The sequence below is a fragment of the Heliangelus exortis genome, chromosome 1 (assembly GCF_036169615.1).
Source record: "Heliangelus exortis chromosome 1, bHelExo1.hap1, whole genome shotgun sequence".
NCBI lineage: Eukaryota > Metazoa > Chordata > Aves > Apodiformes > Trochilidae > Heliangelus > Heliangelus exortis.
Window position 1 is genome coordinate 75,042,058 of NC_092422.1, and position 17,430 is coordinate 75,059,487.

Sequence of the window (17,430 nt, forward strand, 5' to 3'; positions counted from 1 at the left end):
GAAGGAAGGAAGGAAGGAAGGAAGGAAGGAAGGAAGGAAGGAAGGAAGGAAGGAAGGAAGGAAGGAAGGAAGGAAGGAAGGAAGGAAGGAAGGAAGGAAGGAAGGAAGGAAGGAAGGAAGGAAGGAAGGAAGGAAGGAAGGAAGGAAGGAAGGAAGGAAGGAAGAAAATAGAAAATAGAAAATAGAAAATAGAAAATAGAAAATAGAAAATAGAAAATAAATAGAAAATAAATAGAAAATAAATAGAAAATAGAAAATAGAAAATAGAAAATAGAAAATAGAAAAAGAGAAAGAAATTAAGGGCTCCAAATGAGCACACAGCAAATGGGAATGAGGTTATGACAGTTGCCACAACAGATCCGGAGCAAAAACTTATAAATGCAAGTATGAGAGGCCTGAATATTTCCTCTAAATAATGTTGAAACAAAACAGGAAAACAAAGATAGAAGACTAACTATTTTCTAAAAATCTCTGAAATGAGAAGTGGTATGATAAAGAACAGTAAAAAAATAAACCAATTTACGAGACATAGAGGGAGAGAAACACAGAAAAACAGATTAATCATTTAGGCAACAGTGCAACTATTACAGCCTCAGTAGTACGCATGGCTTCAGGGCAAATCTTGAATTTTTGAAACAAAGACAAAGAAGCAAAAGGAAAACAGGATAAAACGTACTCTAGACTATCAAAGGTGGCTCAAACCACATAATATCTCTCTTCAGTAATAATATGACTTTTTAAAAATAATTTTTCTGAACTCCACAATGGGTCTTATCCATCTGGATTTCCATGGAGTAGGTGATAAACTGCTCCATATAATAATTTATTGTTGAAGCTGCAAAAGAAAATATAAACACTATAATCTTAAAAATAAAATACAAGCACTATAACCTGATCAATCTGACGGCATTATTTTTCATTTGGTTTTGTGAGTTTTTTTTTCTGTCTTTGTTTACTTTGTTGTTGTTGATGTCATCATTGTTTCACAGAGGAAATTATGTCTAGTACTAAAAAAAGAAATACTGTCAGTTGGGATTTGGCCAGAAAAGATTTCAAATACAAGGATAACATCTTGAAATTTTCTCTTCCTTTATATTTTCACAACAGACCTGGCATATCCATGGGATATTTTCTAATGAAGTTTACTGATGAAAGGTGTTTGAGGCCATCATTATTTTAGAAAAGGCTTGGTGGATCATGCAGGAAAAAGTGGATGACTGAGAGCTGGAGTTACAGGCATGGGTTGAATTTCATCTATGCCAAATGCAAGTTTGCACATTTCAGAACTTGTGACTAGAACTTCTGCTAGGAGGTCATCACTGGAGAAAGGCTGAATACCTGAATGCATCTTATAAATCATGGGATGGTTGTAAACCATCAATGCAGTCAAAGCTGAGAGGAAAACACAGAAGTGTTTCTTGATCTATTGCTCACAATTGTAAATGTTGTGCAGCTGTCTAAAATCACTCTGAAGTTCTTGGAGATCACATGTCTCCCTGCTACACCTGCAGCTTCTGTAGGGCATTTTGGACCAACTTTAGACAAGCCAGCTACTGCAAAAGATGGAAACCCTGGCTGGGGTGCCAAACTCAGAAGCAACAAGATTTGACTGCTCTGGTTGCTGTCTCACATCAGGCTGCCCACAGTTGGCATCCAGTCCCTGAACCTGGTAGCTGGCAGAAGGGATTGGGATGTCTGCTTTGCTTTACCACAAAAAATAAACCCATGCAAAATAGACACTAAGAGTTTTCTGACATTGCAGAAAGGAATATCTTTGTCCAAGAAGAAAAGAGCCAAGAGTACATTTAGTCAGTACATGGTAAACGCTTAGATTTGCTTCTGAGAGACTAAGGAGATACCTAAATTGTTTCATGTTTCCATAAAAAATATAAAATGCATGAGTTCAAATGGGTATTGAAAAACTACCTGTGAGTGGCTTATACACCAGGGCAGCTCTACGACAGCCAAAAGCATTTTTCCATCAGGAAGAATGTTAGGACTGCAAAAGAAGAAAAAGGATATAAGCTGTAAATAAGTGTAAAATTCTAACTGGATTTGTATCTGTGAGGAGAAATCTAACAGGCCTCTGAAAGAGGAGGCACTTGAGGTAACAGTAAGTGCACTGGTAAGTGCAGAAAATGTATATTGGGACAAGTGGTATCAGAGCATTAATTTGCAAATCATATGTGCATAAGACCATAGGAAGTCATCACAGGTAGAACTGAAATGAAAGATCACTGCTGTGAAAGGACAGAAAAAAAGGCAAAAGCACAGTTACAACCTTTTTATACAGATTGTCTTATAATCAGACTCTCAGAAATCCATAGCAATGACCAAGCTAATTCCTTGAAATGCCACAGCTTTCCATGGGCATGGGGGAAAAGTTTTAGCAGTTCAGTACAGACAAAACAACAACCAGGGAGAGGGAGTTTTCTCTGTGCTAAGGAGGCAGACTCTCTCTGGTCACCACTGCCAGTGCCCAGGCAGGAAAGCAGATGCCTCGTGAGATAAAGGCACCATGAGGCAGGAGATGCTGTTTCCCTGCTATGCAGCCCAGATCACAGATGCAGACAGTGGAGGAATATCTGCTCCTGTGATAGTACAAAAATCACAGCATATTATTCCGTGGTTAAAACGTTGGCTTCCACAGAACTTTAGATGTCTGTGAAGTGGCTTGGGTGGTTGCCTCCTGGTTTTTTTTTCACTCTCAGAGGCATGGGCTATGCTGGTCTGCCAGTGAGAGATGCAGGCATGAAGTAGGGGGGGAAGGCAGGGTTGGACTTGTTAATCTGTGGGAGAGGGGCTGAGTAAGGAAGAGACTATGTTGAAAACACTAGTTTCAGGTGGTAGGGACAGAGGATTTTGGAGGAAGGGATCTGACCTTCTGCCACCTCCCACTGTTAGAGAAGGGAATGGAATGAGGATGACACAGGAGGCCCATGGGATGGGGCCAAGGTACGTTGGCAAGAGTGAAACAGTAGAGAGAGATGGAAAGATGACTGGGTCTGAGAGGGAAGATACAGAGTAAAAATATATGAGAGAAAGGAAGCTGCAAAAGCCAGTAATTGCTAGGCTGTCCTGGTATAACATTACCCTGAGTTTTCACTTTTTCTCCCAGTACCAGAGCCAATATTACACCATACAGGTGTGCAAAAGCCCTTGGATGGATGGTTGGTAGCAGTGTGAGACAGCTGGCATGTCCCTGGGAAATTCAGAGGCTTGTCCTCCAGAAGTGTCCTCCACAGATGTCCTTTAGGGGGTATGGTAGGCACCATGCTGCCAGACAGGGATATCCAAAGAAAAAGACAGAGCAGCAGAGTTGTCTGCCTCTGTCATTCCTTGGTAGACTGGACTTGGCCTAAACCTATCACATCCTCTGTCTCCAGATACATGCACATAAAAGCATGAATTTTACCCAAAGTGAGCTCATATCTATATCATTCATAGTGAAGATCTGTCATTTTTATATAGCTGGTCTCAGAGGAAATGTTGGCCTGCATTTTTGTCTGAATGCCACCTGACAATATCAGAAAGACCGAGTGTTGCCCAAAAACCAAACTGAAATGTCAGAAGGTGGCTCACAGGTGCACTCTTTAATATTATTCCAGCACAGGCCAGCTGATTGACTTATTGACTGCTTAGAAATATCCTCTAGCAAGACCTACTGCAGAGGTGATAACAAGTAAGAGCTCACCCCTGCTCTGTGGGCTTTAGTACAGAAAACTAATAATAATGCAAGCAATAGAGCTAATGAAGCCCAGTCCCTGTTGCCATATTTTCCATATAGCTGGATTTTGCAGGACTGACAATAGCCTATCCTAACCTCTGTAAAGGTACCACTGCAGGCTGTTGTTTACCTGGCTGCTTATTTTCATTAAATTGTTTTCTAATGGGGGTTGAAAGTTGCCTGTAGTTCAAAAGTTAACAGAGTGGAAAATACACATAGACACAAACACACAAGGAAGCTTTATTTCCTTTGAGAACAAGGCTGAAGAAAAAGCTGTAACAATCACTTCCCAGATAGACAGAAAGGAAAACCATCAATAAAGAGAGAATTACAACTTAAATGCGTCTCCAAGTAACACTGATCTCACTACTTGGTTATGTCTTTGGTTACTGAAACAACATATCATAATTTTCAGGTGTTTATTTCACTTGGAAACAGACTGTTAAAGAAAAAAAGACACCATATCAACAGTCAATGATGGACTAAATGCTCTAAATTAACTGATGCCTCTCCTACAGCCAGCCAGTGCAACACAGCCCACATAAACACTGAGACTGGGGTTGCACCAAAAGGTCCAGGAGCTCACAGCAGCATCAGAAACCCAACCTGAAACAGTGCTGGGGATGCATCATTTATCAGACACAGTGGGCAGCCAAACTCTTTCAAGAGGAAGAAATTAATGCCATGATAACCTCACCTCTTCAAGACAGGCAAGTACAAGTTTCTCAGATGCTTCTGTCATTTCTGGAAACACTTTCTTCCTCTAGGTTCATACAAGACTCCTACTTGTAAATTTGTATCTCTCATTTATGAGAGATACTTGCTTAGGGTGACATGGTTCCTGCCCTGCTCCTTGCCTCCTTTTTTCTAGGGAACATTCCAGGGAGCAGGGGGAACCCTGGAAAGGGTTTGCCAGGCTTGGCAGAACCACCTTTCAAAGGGACATTTTTGGTCTGTCAAGGAATCTGATTTACCCCATGTTGCCCCCTTGGTTGGCTCCAACATCAGAGTCAAGGGATGATTAAGAGGAAGGGATGCCAAAAGGAAGAGAATTGGGTGCAGGAGCCCTGGCTTTCACTCTGTGTCCCAGGATGTGAAGATTTTGCACCCAAGTGCTGTGGTGGGGGCCTGGGGAAAGGGGTTATATGGGTACCTCTTCCCCCTGATGGATAGGAGGCCTTTTGAAGGGAGAAGGTTTGGCAGGGGATGGGGGAGGGACAATTGTTGACCCTGGGGGAAGGGCCTGGGTCTGGGAATAATGATACTCAATGAATCTCTCTCCAGTCTGGGTGCTTCCCAAAAGTTGTAGAAGTTCTCTGGAGTCGTAGGAAGACAATTACCAAATTACCAACTAGCTTGGTTCTGGATGTAAAAGAGCAAACTAGCATTGATTTCCTGAACCACACTGTATTATACTGTGAGAGTGGTGAGACACTGGCACAGGTTTCCCAGAGAAGTTGTGGCTTTCCCCTCCCTGAAAGTGTTCAAGGCCAGGTTGGATGGACCTCTGAGCAACCTGATCTAGTGAGAGGTGTCCCTCCAGTCCTTCCTGTCTCAGAAGACTGTTGACACTGGCCCAGCCAAGGAGAGCACTGAACAGACCAGTATAAGTTGGAGACAACAGTGGTGCAGGGGGCTATGGATTGGTTCTCTGCCTAAGGACCATCCAACCTTCCCACAGGATAACATTTGAACAAGGGAGTTAGAAATCCTGTAGAGAAAACTGAAGACTGGAAACAGTTCACCAAAAGCTTAGAGACACACCTTCCCACCCCATCCCATCCCAGTCTATGGCCCCTTTGGAATTTCATCTGCACACACAAAGGAATTTTGGTACAGACAAGTAGGTGCCAGGTCAGCAGTAAGTGGTTAAGCAGCACACAGCTTAATGCCAGATTCTACATGATCTGTCCTAACAGTGTCATTACATGTGAGAGAGTACTGCACTTGCTGGCACAGACCAAAGTTGCCATCATACTGATGTCTTTTTCCTAATTGTATTCTGTAAATAAGGTCTGCCCCGTGTCTGTCTGAAAGCACTCTCTGACACAAGGTAGGCAGAGTATCTCTTGACATGTGGATCCAAATGCCTTATCCCATGCTCATCCAGAGTGTCCCAGTTGTTCCTGACTCAGCACCTCAAAGAAATAGTATTTCCAGCATGGAAATGAACACAGGAAGTCACCATTGCTTCTGAATAACTGATTTTTAGAAAAATTTATTTCCATTTAAACTTCTAACACTCTGACTATCTTTCATACACTGGAAACATCTTCTGCACTGACTCTCACTTTTTTCAGTTCTTATTTTGTCTTGGTTGCTTTATTGCTGGGGTTTTCCTAAGACTCCTAGAGTTCAAGTAAAAAAGCAATCACTGACAACCAAGCCAGCAATCACACAGTGAGAGCAGTTGCAAAATCTTCCAGCATCAGATATGTTGAAATATCCAAAGTGAATATAGTGTTGAAAATTATCTTTAGTGAGAAATGTATTAAACATCCCTTTAATACTTAAATAAATAATGAGGACTGTATTGAACATCTTAGATTGATTTTTAATGTGTTTTTTTTTTTTTTTTTTTTCCAGCTGGTTGAGGAAGGATACAGCAGCTTTAAATGCCCATGCCCACCTAATTTTACAGTTTGCAAACAGTACAAGAAGCCATCTAAAGCGCTCAACAGCTTTGGGATCTTGCAACTGTAGGGCTGTAGTTGTAGGGCTGGCACCTTGCTAGATGGCATCTGAGACACAAATACACCCAGATGGTCTGGATGGCTCCTTCACAGTGCAGCTGAGGATCTGGCACGCGTGAGACCTGATGTGTCTGAGGAGTAGGCTAACACATCCTCAGAACGTCAGACTTACTGAGGGTATGGAGTGTCTGGGCCAGCTAGGCAGAAGGTACACCCACTGCAGAGGCATCAAGCATAGTTATGCAACACAAGCTGTTCCCTCCAGTGCCAGGTTACATCCCCAGTGCTGAAGGCTCAACTCTTGTAACATGGCACTGAGGTTCTCGGGAGGGCACCAGTCTTTCATTCCAGGAAAACCATAGAATCATAGAATCGTCTGGGTTGGAAGGGATCTCTGAGATCACCGAGTCCAACCCTTGATCCACTACCGCTGCAGTTACCAGACCATGGCACTGAGTGCCACATCCAGTCTCTTTTTAAATATCTCCAGGGACAGAGAATCCACCACTTCCCTGGGCAGCCTGTTCCAATGCTTGATCACCCTCTCAGTAAAGAAATTCTTTCTAATGTCCAACCTAAACCTCCCCCAGCACAACTTGAGACTGTGCCCTCTTGTCTTGCTGAGAGTTGCCTGGGAAAAGAGACCAACCCCCCCTGGCTACACCCTCCTTTCAGGGAGTTGTAGAGAGTGATGAGGTCTCCCCTGAGCCTCCTCTTCTCCAGGCTGAACAGCCCCAGCTCCCTCAGCCTCTCCTCACAGGACTTGTGCTGGAGTCTCTTCACCAGCCTAGTTGCCCTCCTTTGGACCCACTCCAGGACCTCAATATCCTTCCTGAACTGAGGGACCCAGAACTGGACACAGTACTCGAGGTGTGGCCTCACCAGCGCTGAGTACAGGGGCAGAATCCCTTCCCTGGACCTGCTGGCCACACTGTTCCTGATACAGGCCAGGATGCCATTGGCCTTCTTGGCTACCTGGGCACACTGCTGGCTCATGTTCAGCTTCCTGTCAATCCAGACTCCCAGGTCCCTTTCTGTCTGGCTGCTCTCAGCCACTCTGTGCCCAGCCTGGAGCTCCCCATGGGGTTGTTGTGGCCAAAGTGCAGGACCCGGCACTTGGCCTTGTTGAACCTCATCCCATTGGAATCAGCCCAACTCTCCAGTCTGTCCAGGTCCCTCTGCAGAGCCCTCCTGCCTTCCAGCTGATCGACACTTCCCCCCAGCTTAATGTCATCTGCAAATTTGCTGATGATGGACTCAATCCCCTCATCTAAATCATCTATAGATATTAAACAGAACTGGTCCCAACACCGATCCCTGGGGGAGAACAAATAGAGGAGAACAACTCAACACAGGGGTACACCACCATGCTGCAGCAGCCCCTGTGAGGGTATCTGCATGCAGACCTGAGGAGTGAGATGTGGCTCAGAGCAGGGGTTCTCAGTCCTTAATGCTGGGACAGGGGAGCAGCCTGATGTCCAAGTGAATCACAGAATGATTTTGGTTGGAAAAGACCTTTCAGATCATAAGGTCCAACTGTTAACCAAGCACTGCCAAGGCATCACTAAACCGTGGCCCTCAGAACCACCATAAATCCCTGTAGGCAGCAGGTGCCCAGACAGTGCCCCCCCCGCCGGTGCCCAGCTGGGGTTAGCCCAGGCGCGCATGCCCGGGTTCGGTAGGTGTGGTTTCCGGGCAGAATTCCAGAGCCGGACGGATCAAAGTTAGCTGCTGATACTATCCGAGCCAGCACTAGCTCAACTGACTCCCACGGCGAGACTCATCCCACGCAGCAAATCCCTACATGGATTTTCAATCTCTCCAGGGATGGTGACTCCATCACTGCCCTGGACAACCAATGGAGTCTGACCGAGGGAAAATGAGAGCAAGACAGCTTTGGTTTCTCTGAGGCACTGGCAGGAAGAATACTTGAGCTGCAGCACAAAGGGACTGTCTCCCATTACCCACCTGCTGCTCTTCTGGGAAAACAGGCTTTACCCAGTCTCTCTTAGCAAACAGGACCACAACAAATAAAGGCCTGAGCAGACAAGTCTATCAGTTTTACCCTCATCACAGAAACAATAGAAAAAACCTCCAATAAAAGCTTGCATCTCAGGCTAAAATTAGATCACATGGTGATTTGTGATTTTTTTCTTTTGCCTACTTTTATCTCAGCAATGTACACTCAAAGTTTTAATCATCATCCGTACCAAAGGCCAATATTTTATTTTTTTCCTGTTTCTTTCATTCAGTGTTTGAGATAGCAAACTTATTTGAACAGAACTAGGTAAGATTTGGTGTTTCTCAATTGTTATGTGCATAGTGTTGCTGTTAAGTGTTTTATTTACATCAGAAAAGCAGATTGGTCTTTCTTTTGTAATAAAAACCTAAAAATTGAACAAGTGTCGATTTCTGCTTTTATGTTACTGCGTTTCAGCTGCAGACCACAGAATCACAGAACGTCAGGGGTTGGAAGGGACCTCTGAAGACCATCGAGACCAACACCCCTGACAGAGCAGGACCAAAACTAGGTCAGGTCACTCAGAAATGCATCCAGATGGATTTTGAAAGTCTCCAGAGAAGGAGACTCTAGAATCTGTATGTGGAGCCTATTCCAAGGCTCTATAACCCTTACAGTAGAGAAATTCTTCCTCATGTTGAGGTGGAACTTCCTGTGCTCTATCTGAATCCATTGCCCCTCATTCTATCACAGGGCACAAGTGAGAAGAGGTTGTCCCTTCCTTCTTGATGCCCAGCCCTCATATATTTATACACTTAATTAGACCCCCTCTCAGCCTTCTCCTCTCCAGACTAAAAAGCCCCAGGTCTCTCAGCTTTCCTCCATAAGTCAGAGGTTCCAGTCCCTTAATCACCCTCATAGCCCTCTGTTGTATTCTCTCAAGTAAATCCCTGTCCCTCCTTACCAGTGGAGCCCAGAGCTGGATGCAGTACTCCAGGTGAGGTCTCACTAGGGCAGAGTAGAGGAGGAGGAGAACCTCAGAAGCAGATATCAGCTTTCTGGCACGTACTGGAAGTCCACTCTGAGATAAAAAGGCACTGCAGGCACCAGAGGCACAAAGTTTGATGCAGAGTTGTATGATGAATTTTGTATTTGCAAAAGCATCAGCCTGTCCCTGAAGGCCAGTCTGAGGAAATTTTCAGCTCTGATCTGACAGTGAGGAAGTGGTGAGGAGGCATAGGGGGATTTCACAAAAACAAATGAGAATGAAGAGAAGAAGCAGGAAGAAGTTGGAAACAGAGTTCACACAGCAAGGGCAATTGGAAGAAAAGAGGAATAAAGCAAGAAGGAAAACAGGGTAGAATGTGAGATGGAGACTCAGCTGGGGACAGAAAATATGTTGCAGTCTAAAATGAATAATGTGGAGTATGTACTGCAATGGGGATGTGATGAGACATATGCAAAGTGTTGACTGACAAGGCAGAAAAGGGAATCACTGCACTTGTGTTCACTTCTGCCACTGAAATCCTAAAAAGTTTATTTTGATTCTCAGTAGTGAAAAAGATCTCCAGTGGTGGTTTTAAGTAGTTAGCAGGATAATCAAATCAGAGGTCAAAACTCAAATGTGCTGTGTGTTAGTGAGAAATAAGATACAAGCACAGATTGTCACTTTAAAGGGCTACTATGAGCTGTAGCCCCCACCATTACAAATAGTAAAATGTATCTGTCTCAGCCCAGATACCGAGAACAAATAACTGGTGTTCCCTAACAGGGCATTCAGACCGTGCTGGTTTTGTGACCAAGCTCATCTGTTGCCTTTCATTTTATTAAATGGTATGTTTAAGGTTCCAGTTTGGTTTCCTTAGTGTCCAAACAACTCTGTATATCCTATCACTGGGTAACAGTGAGTAACAGTGATATTTCATTGCAAATTGCTATTCTAGGAATTATGTATTCCTACACATCCCAGCTTACTCTGGCCTTGCTTCTCTGGCCCTTCATGCAACTGGAGAGAGCAGAATAATACTCCAGCTCCTGCCTTTTTTCAGGCTAATTTGCTCATTGGATGCAAGGTAGGTATTCAAATATGGTCAATATTTCCAAAGGGTTAATTTAAAAGTACAAATTCTCTCTTGCCTGACAGGCCAGGCTCTAGTTAAGCTTGAGAACAGGAGAAGAGGCTCTTCAGGCTTCTACAATGCTGCTGACATATTACAGTACTCACTTATTTTCCACAAGGGAGCTAAAAAAAAGATAAAGAAGTCTAAGGGCATGAAAATCAAGCAAGTCCAACAATGACTAAGATGATTAACTAGCTTGTGCTGCTCTGTCCTAAAGTAAAACATTTCAGTTCGAGATTTTCTTCTCATGGTTTCTATTGTATTTGAATGTTTGCATCAATTTCCTACTCAGCCTGAGTACAAGTTCTCAGTTTTGACCTTTATATGTCCTTATTTGATCTGGAGTGTTGCACAGATAACTGTCCTGGCTTAATACATTCATCACAGCATCTATGCCTTGCACTCCTGCATTACCTGAACATAACTTCATTGGTGTTCACTGGCAAGGTACCATATGACCCAGGCTTGTTCTGTGTAGTTTTTTTTTAACAGAAGATTTCTAATCCCATCCTTGCCTTACAAATGATCCCCCTCTTAATCACTTACTTGAGATTTGCTTTCTGTTTCCATGTCAGTGATTTTTCTATAGAGCCTCCTCCTCAAATTTTGCTTTCTCAGTGCTTTCACAATTAATTCCTTGTCTTCCTTCATGTTTATTGTTACTTTTTTTCCCATGGCTTTTCAAAGCTTTTACCACATAAATCACTACTGTATCTTAGTCACTGTTTCACTCATTTGTCTTCTGGCTCACAATATCTGGGTTAGGTTCTCAAATCTCACCTATTTCATAATGCCCACCTGTTGCCTTGCAGTTGTCCTTCATCTAATCAGCTCTCAAATCAAGCTTTGTTAGCCTCTGTAAAATGGGTTCTATGTTTTCCTTATAACAATGGTGATGTGAAATGAACAAATTTTGCAGTCAGTTGGAAAGAACGAATGTATTAGCTGTCAGGCTCTAAAACAAGTTTCCTAAAGCCACTCTTTTTGACAACATGTAAAGCACGATGATCTTTAAGGTCCCTTCCCAACCTAGCCATCCTAAAATCCTATGACTGATAATATTTAGCATGTATGAGACAATACACATTTGTACAAAAAATGTTCATTATCTTGTGCTACTTTCAATCAAGACAGAAATTAGTTGACCAACATGTGAACAATATGACATCTACACTTACTAGTTACTGACAGCCACAATACTTCCCTCCCTACAATATGGCTGAGTCCAATCTTCCTCTTGGTGAATCAGACTACATATTTTTCTGTTCTAGTATGTTCTGAGTCTTGTTTCTCATTGAAAAGTCCATGATAATTATAGCTACAAACCTTAGAAAACAGTAATTAACATCCTAATATTTCCACTTTTGAGACAGAAGGGTAAGCTTAGGTCAGCTGAGTTGTGGGACTTGCAGTGTTTTGTCTTCTGGTTAATTATCAGAGTAATGTTGATTTTGGTTCAGTTTTGCTGAAGAAGAAACTGATGTTCTCTCTCCAACAACCTTTTTCTTATCTGACCTGTTCATTTACTACCTTTCTGTGCCAGGTTCAAGGTTTTTAAGCTTTCCTAATTGAAATTTAAATGTGAATGCATGTTCTTTTTCTTCCCTTCTTTTGCCTTCACCAGGAACATACCTGAATACTAAACCAAATGACCTTTTCTACTAATGAAGCTGAAATGCCAGAATTGAGCATTCATGAAGATATAGCTAGTTTGGAAGGGCAGGAGCTTGAGAAGCCATCAGAAGGGGACAGCATGGAGCTTTATATTTCAGGAAAAATAAAAATGCCACGTTTGCACTGTATCTGGAGACTGAAAACTCAAAAGAAATCTTGACACCATGCTATGAAATATGTCCATACAGCGACCATTGCAGGCATGATTTACAAAGTAGAGAAAGAACCTCAAAAAATTGTAATCTGCAGGAAAGTAAAGCCAGTTGATGTAACTATTTTTTAGAAAATAACAGAAACATACAAACATACATAAAGAGAAACCTGGATGGATGGAAAAAAAATCAAATCTCATGAAGCAGGAGAAGGGAAGCCTGTCCCCACATCACTCGTCAAGAAAGCTCTGCTTTGGTCCCCTTGCTCTCATTTTGACTGGGAGGGCACCCAAAAGCCAGGACAGTGGCTGGGGGATGAAAAAAGGAGATAATCATAAAGAAAGGGGCTGCTCTGATTCACCTTGCATAGAAGACTAGGAGCAAAGGGGCAACATGAGAGACAAGTAAATCCCCAAATCAGCTGCAGTATTTAGGTGATTAAAGATAATATTTTAAGTCTGAATTTTTGAAGTCTACTGTTAGCAGACTCTTTAGGAAAAAATGGGCTAGGATGAAAAGACATATTTTTCATTGGAAATTACAGATGTAAATAAAACTGCATTTCTGAGAAACCTTGCAAGCTATTTGAGAATCAAAATAAGTCTGTTGATCTCTGACCATTCTGCAAAGCTGCAAGAGTCTGACTGGAAGCAGGCATCATCAGATGCCAGGTAAAAGGGGAAAAGTTCCCCTGGTGTGTATTATTTTATGCCTGTCTGGCAAAGATCTGCCAGACAAATGACAGAAGTCTAAAGAAAACTGGTGTGGTCACAAAGCAAATATAAAAAGCCTTTGGTTTGCTGTGAGCTAGCTAGCACAGAAAAACTCTTTGACCCTTATTGCTCATGAGTTCTAATAACAGCATCATAAAACATGGGGTAAACTGTTAGGATAAAAACTTTTAGATGTAGTCAGTGATCCATGCAAGTCTGCCAAGGAGCTCAACCACATAGGGTTTTTTTCCCTAATTACCAATACACAATAAGTTCCCCATCTCAATACAAAACTTGTTCTAAACATGTCATCTGGGCAAAATAGGCCTACATTTGTATCTCTCTCAGTTTGGCACCACAGACTCTCTTGTCCACTACCTTTGTATTTGGCAGATGAGTTTGGTTGATTGTTTAGACTTGTTGACAAGCACTTTGGTTGTGCCTTCCACAGGAAAGTGAGTAGTAAAAGCAAAACAATTATGAATACACAAATGACAATTACTGCAATAATAGTTCATAGCTGGCTTCCAGGCTTCATCTAATCATAGAATCATAGAATTGGCTGGGTTGGAAGGGATCTCTGAGATCATCAAGTCCAACCCTTGATCCACTACCACTGCAGTTACCAGACCATGGCACTGAGTGCCTCATCCAGTCTCTTTTTAAATATCTCCAGGAATGGAGAATCCACTACTTCTCTGGGGCAGCCCATCCCAATGCTTGATCACCCTCTCCATAGAGAAATTCTTTCTAATATCTAACCTAAATCTCCCCCGGCACAACTTGAGACCGTGCCCTCTTGTCTTGCTGAGAGTTGCCTGGGAAAAGATGTAGAGAGAACCACAAGTCCTCAGGTGTCGCTGATAATGAACTGGGAGCTTAGGCCCAGCTGTGCCCAATAATTAGGGCCTGCCCCAGCCGGAAATGGGCGGGGCTGAAGGGCAAAATAAAAGGCATGCTCCCAGAAGCAGAAGAGGACAAGAGATGAAGATGCCTGAGGAGAGGGACGGCAAGAGAGCTCTGGAGAAGAGCTGTGTCCCCCAGAGAAAGGTTTGCCGCAACAAAAAGAGACCGATCCCCCCCTGGCTACCCCCTCCTTTCAGGGAGTTGTAGAGAGTGATGAGGTCTCCCCTGAGCCTCCTCTTCTCCAGGCTGAACAGCCCCAGCTCCCTCAGCCTCACCTCATAGGACTTGTGCTGGAGTCCCTTCACCAGCCTGGTTGCCCTCCTTTGCACCCACTCCAGGACCTCGATATCCTTCCTGAACTGAGGGGCCCAGAACTGGACACAGGACTCGAGGTGTGGCCTCACCAGGGCTGAGTACAGGGGCAGAATCCCTTCCCTGGACCTGCTGGCCACGCTGTTCCTGATACAGGCCAGGATGCCATTGGCCTTCTTGGCTACCTGGGCACACTGCTGGCTCATGTTCAGCTTCCTGTCAATCCAGACACCCAGGTCCCTTTCTGCCTGGCTGCTCTCCAACCACTCTGTGCCCAGCCTGAAGCTCCCCATGGGGTTGTTGTGGCCAAAGTGCAGGACCCGGCACTTGGCCTTGTTGAACCTCATCCCATTGGAATCAGCCCAACTCTCCAGTCTGTCCAGGTCCCTCTGCAGAGCCCTCCTGCCTTCCAGCTGATCCACACTTCCCCCCAGCTTAGTGTCATCTGCAAATTTGCTGATGATGGACTCCATCCCCTCATCTAAATCGTCAATAAAGATATTAAATAGAACTGGTCCCAACACTGATCCCTGGGGGACACCACAGGTGACCGGCCCCCAACTGGATGCAGCACCGTTCAGCACCACTCTCTGGGCCCGGCCCTCCAGCAGTTCCTAACCCAGTGCAGAGTGTCCCTGTCCAAGCTGTGGGCTGACAGCCTTCCTCAACATTACTATGCTTAAATAGACAAATTTTGTATTAGCTTTGTAGCAGTTTATGATCACTGTGCTGGGGATCAATGTTTTTCATTTCAGTGAACAGAAGAAAGCAGAGACTGGTGAACCAGTCCAAGGGGATAAAGAAGATGGAGTACTCAGTGTTTCAGGACAAAGAGCACAAGATTAAATAATGGGCAGAAAAGCTTACTCATAGGCCATTCTCTTTCCATTTCCCAGGTGCCTGACTGAAGTAGACTGCTGCCACTAAACTTTCTCTTTAAAAGCCACTCATTGTGCCTGGTGTTATTATTTATTCTGTAACACTTTTAGGAGAAAAGAATATTAAGACTTTCTATCTGCAGAATGAAAAGCTACCTAAAAATAGGAAACAATAGGTAAGACTTTTCAGGACAAACATGACTCAGTAATCATTAGTCCCCCTGCTGGGACTACTGCTATTAAGCTTCTTTGTTAATGACTTGGAGAAATCAGCCCATATTAAAACCCCCAAGTCTGCAGATGATACTAAGATCTTTTCAGCAGTCCTGTGCTGTACATAAAGCAAGTAATTGCAGAAGGAACTCATATGGGAAAAAAGTAGCAGATGCATTCAAAGGAGAGAAATATGAAGTGATGCAAAAATAATCTAAAACTTTCCTCCAGAATGCCTAACTCCTCTCTACCGAATATTTTGAATTACTCATTGACAGTCCACAAAATAACCAACTGAAGGAACCGTGGCAGTAAGAAGGCAAATAAAATCTTGAATATCATCAGGAGGGGGACTAGGAATAAAACAAAGAGCATAATTTTGCTGCCGTACAAAACCAAGTTCTATACTGTGTTCTGTGGATAATTCTGATTTTCATAATGCAAAAGGAACGGAGACAGAGGAAGTGCAGAGAAGCACAACTAGAAAAATCAAGACTGTGAAGCAGCTGTTTTACTCAGATTTAAAAAGGCTGGGTCACTTAGAGAAGTCTAACAAGAGGATGTGACTGAGGTTTAAAAGATCTTGAAGATGGAAGCTAAATACAATGCAGGAAATCTTACCTTTAAAAACTTCAATAAAACAGCATGGGATACTGGGGCAATACAAGGGCAATGGACCACTGAAAATGCTGAAACTTGAACAGCCTCCCTACATAGCACTGGCATTTTCTAGCATTGGATGCAGAATATTAGGCTGGATGGGATTTGGTTTGACCTGCCAGAATGGTGCTTCAGTTCAGAGATGCCTGCTCCCTGCCTGCATAGCACAGCCTCCTCAGGTTCCCCCCAGCAAGCACAAAATTGTTGAAGGAAAAGGAAGCCTGCAGCTCCACTATAAATCTTCCCCCAATTGCCACATGCTCACATAATTCCTAATGTGCATAATATGTAGATTAGCTGACTCTAATTGTCCTTTTTATTAATTTTTTTCACGTGTTTTGTTGGTTGTTTTGGGTTTTCTTTTTGTTTGTTAGAGGTTATGATAATAAGCTGATATAACAGTCCATATCCACTGTGAAGATGTGTATTTTCTCACCCCTTCTGTGTCCAGAATTGGAGTGCAGAGTGAAGGCTCTGAATTTGGTTCTTGCTATTTGTGTCCTTATGTGGTCCCAGGTACAGACCTTAAGTAGAAGCATTTATATGAAATTTATTGCCACATGGATAAAATCTTTCCTCTGGTGAACAAATGAGACAAATGATGCTGTTAGATTCATAGAGAGAAGCCTACTGTTATCTTTATTTTCACATTTGAAGAACCATTAACTTCTGATGTGACTGCAAGAGCTTATCTTAATGAGGAGCTGTTTACACTGACAACTGCATTCAGGCTATTGAGCTGAAATATTTGCACTGCACTGACTCAGTTAAATGAACAACAAGAAAACCCTTGCTGTCCTTCTTCCAATTAAATACTAATGGCACTTACCTGAGGTACCATACTATTGCAAAGTGATCTTATGTCCCCTAGAAGGGGGTCCCCACGTCACATCTTCCTCTATGTAAAATGGCAACAGTAACAGTAAGAAATTTGCTATAAAAGTAATGTTTTCTTCTGTGGCGGGGAAGTTGAGGATCTGGGAAATGATTGCGCACAGAAAGCACCCACATGCTTTGCTAAAGCTGTTCAGTAGCTTCACTCTGTGTGAATGCACACAGAAATTGATACATAGATAATAGTTGGGCTCATTGACTTAAAAAAGTCAAGAATCCTAAGCTAATTTTATCAGAAAGCTATTAATCGGCAGTAGATGCGGTACCTGAAAGGCTGCCCGTATGAAGAGTCTATTAAACCATGTCCTTATGTCCTTGATAAATGGAACACATAAGAAGCAAAGGAAATCTCTCTTACTCCTACTCACGATATCAATGACAGCTTAATTTCACTCTCTGACTCGAATGGATGCACATACAAAGAAACCCATTAACAGAGTTTTGCCAGGATAAAAAACTGGTGTGAAGTAGGAATTAACCTCCATTGCCTAAGTCTAGAAAGATGCAGTCCTCGGTGAGTTATCTTAT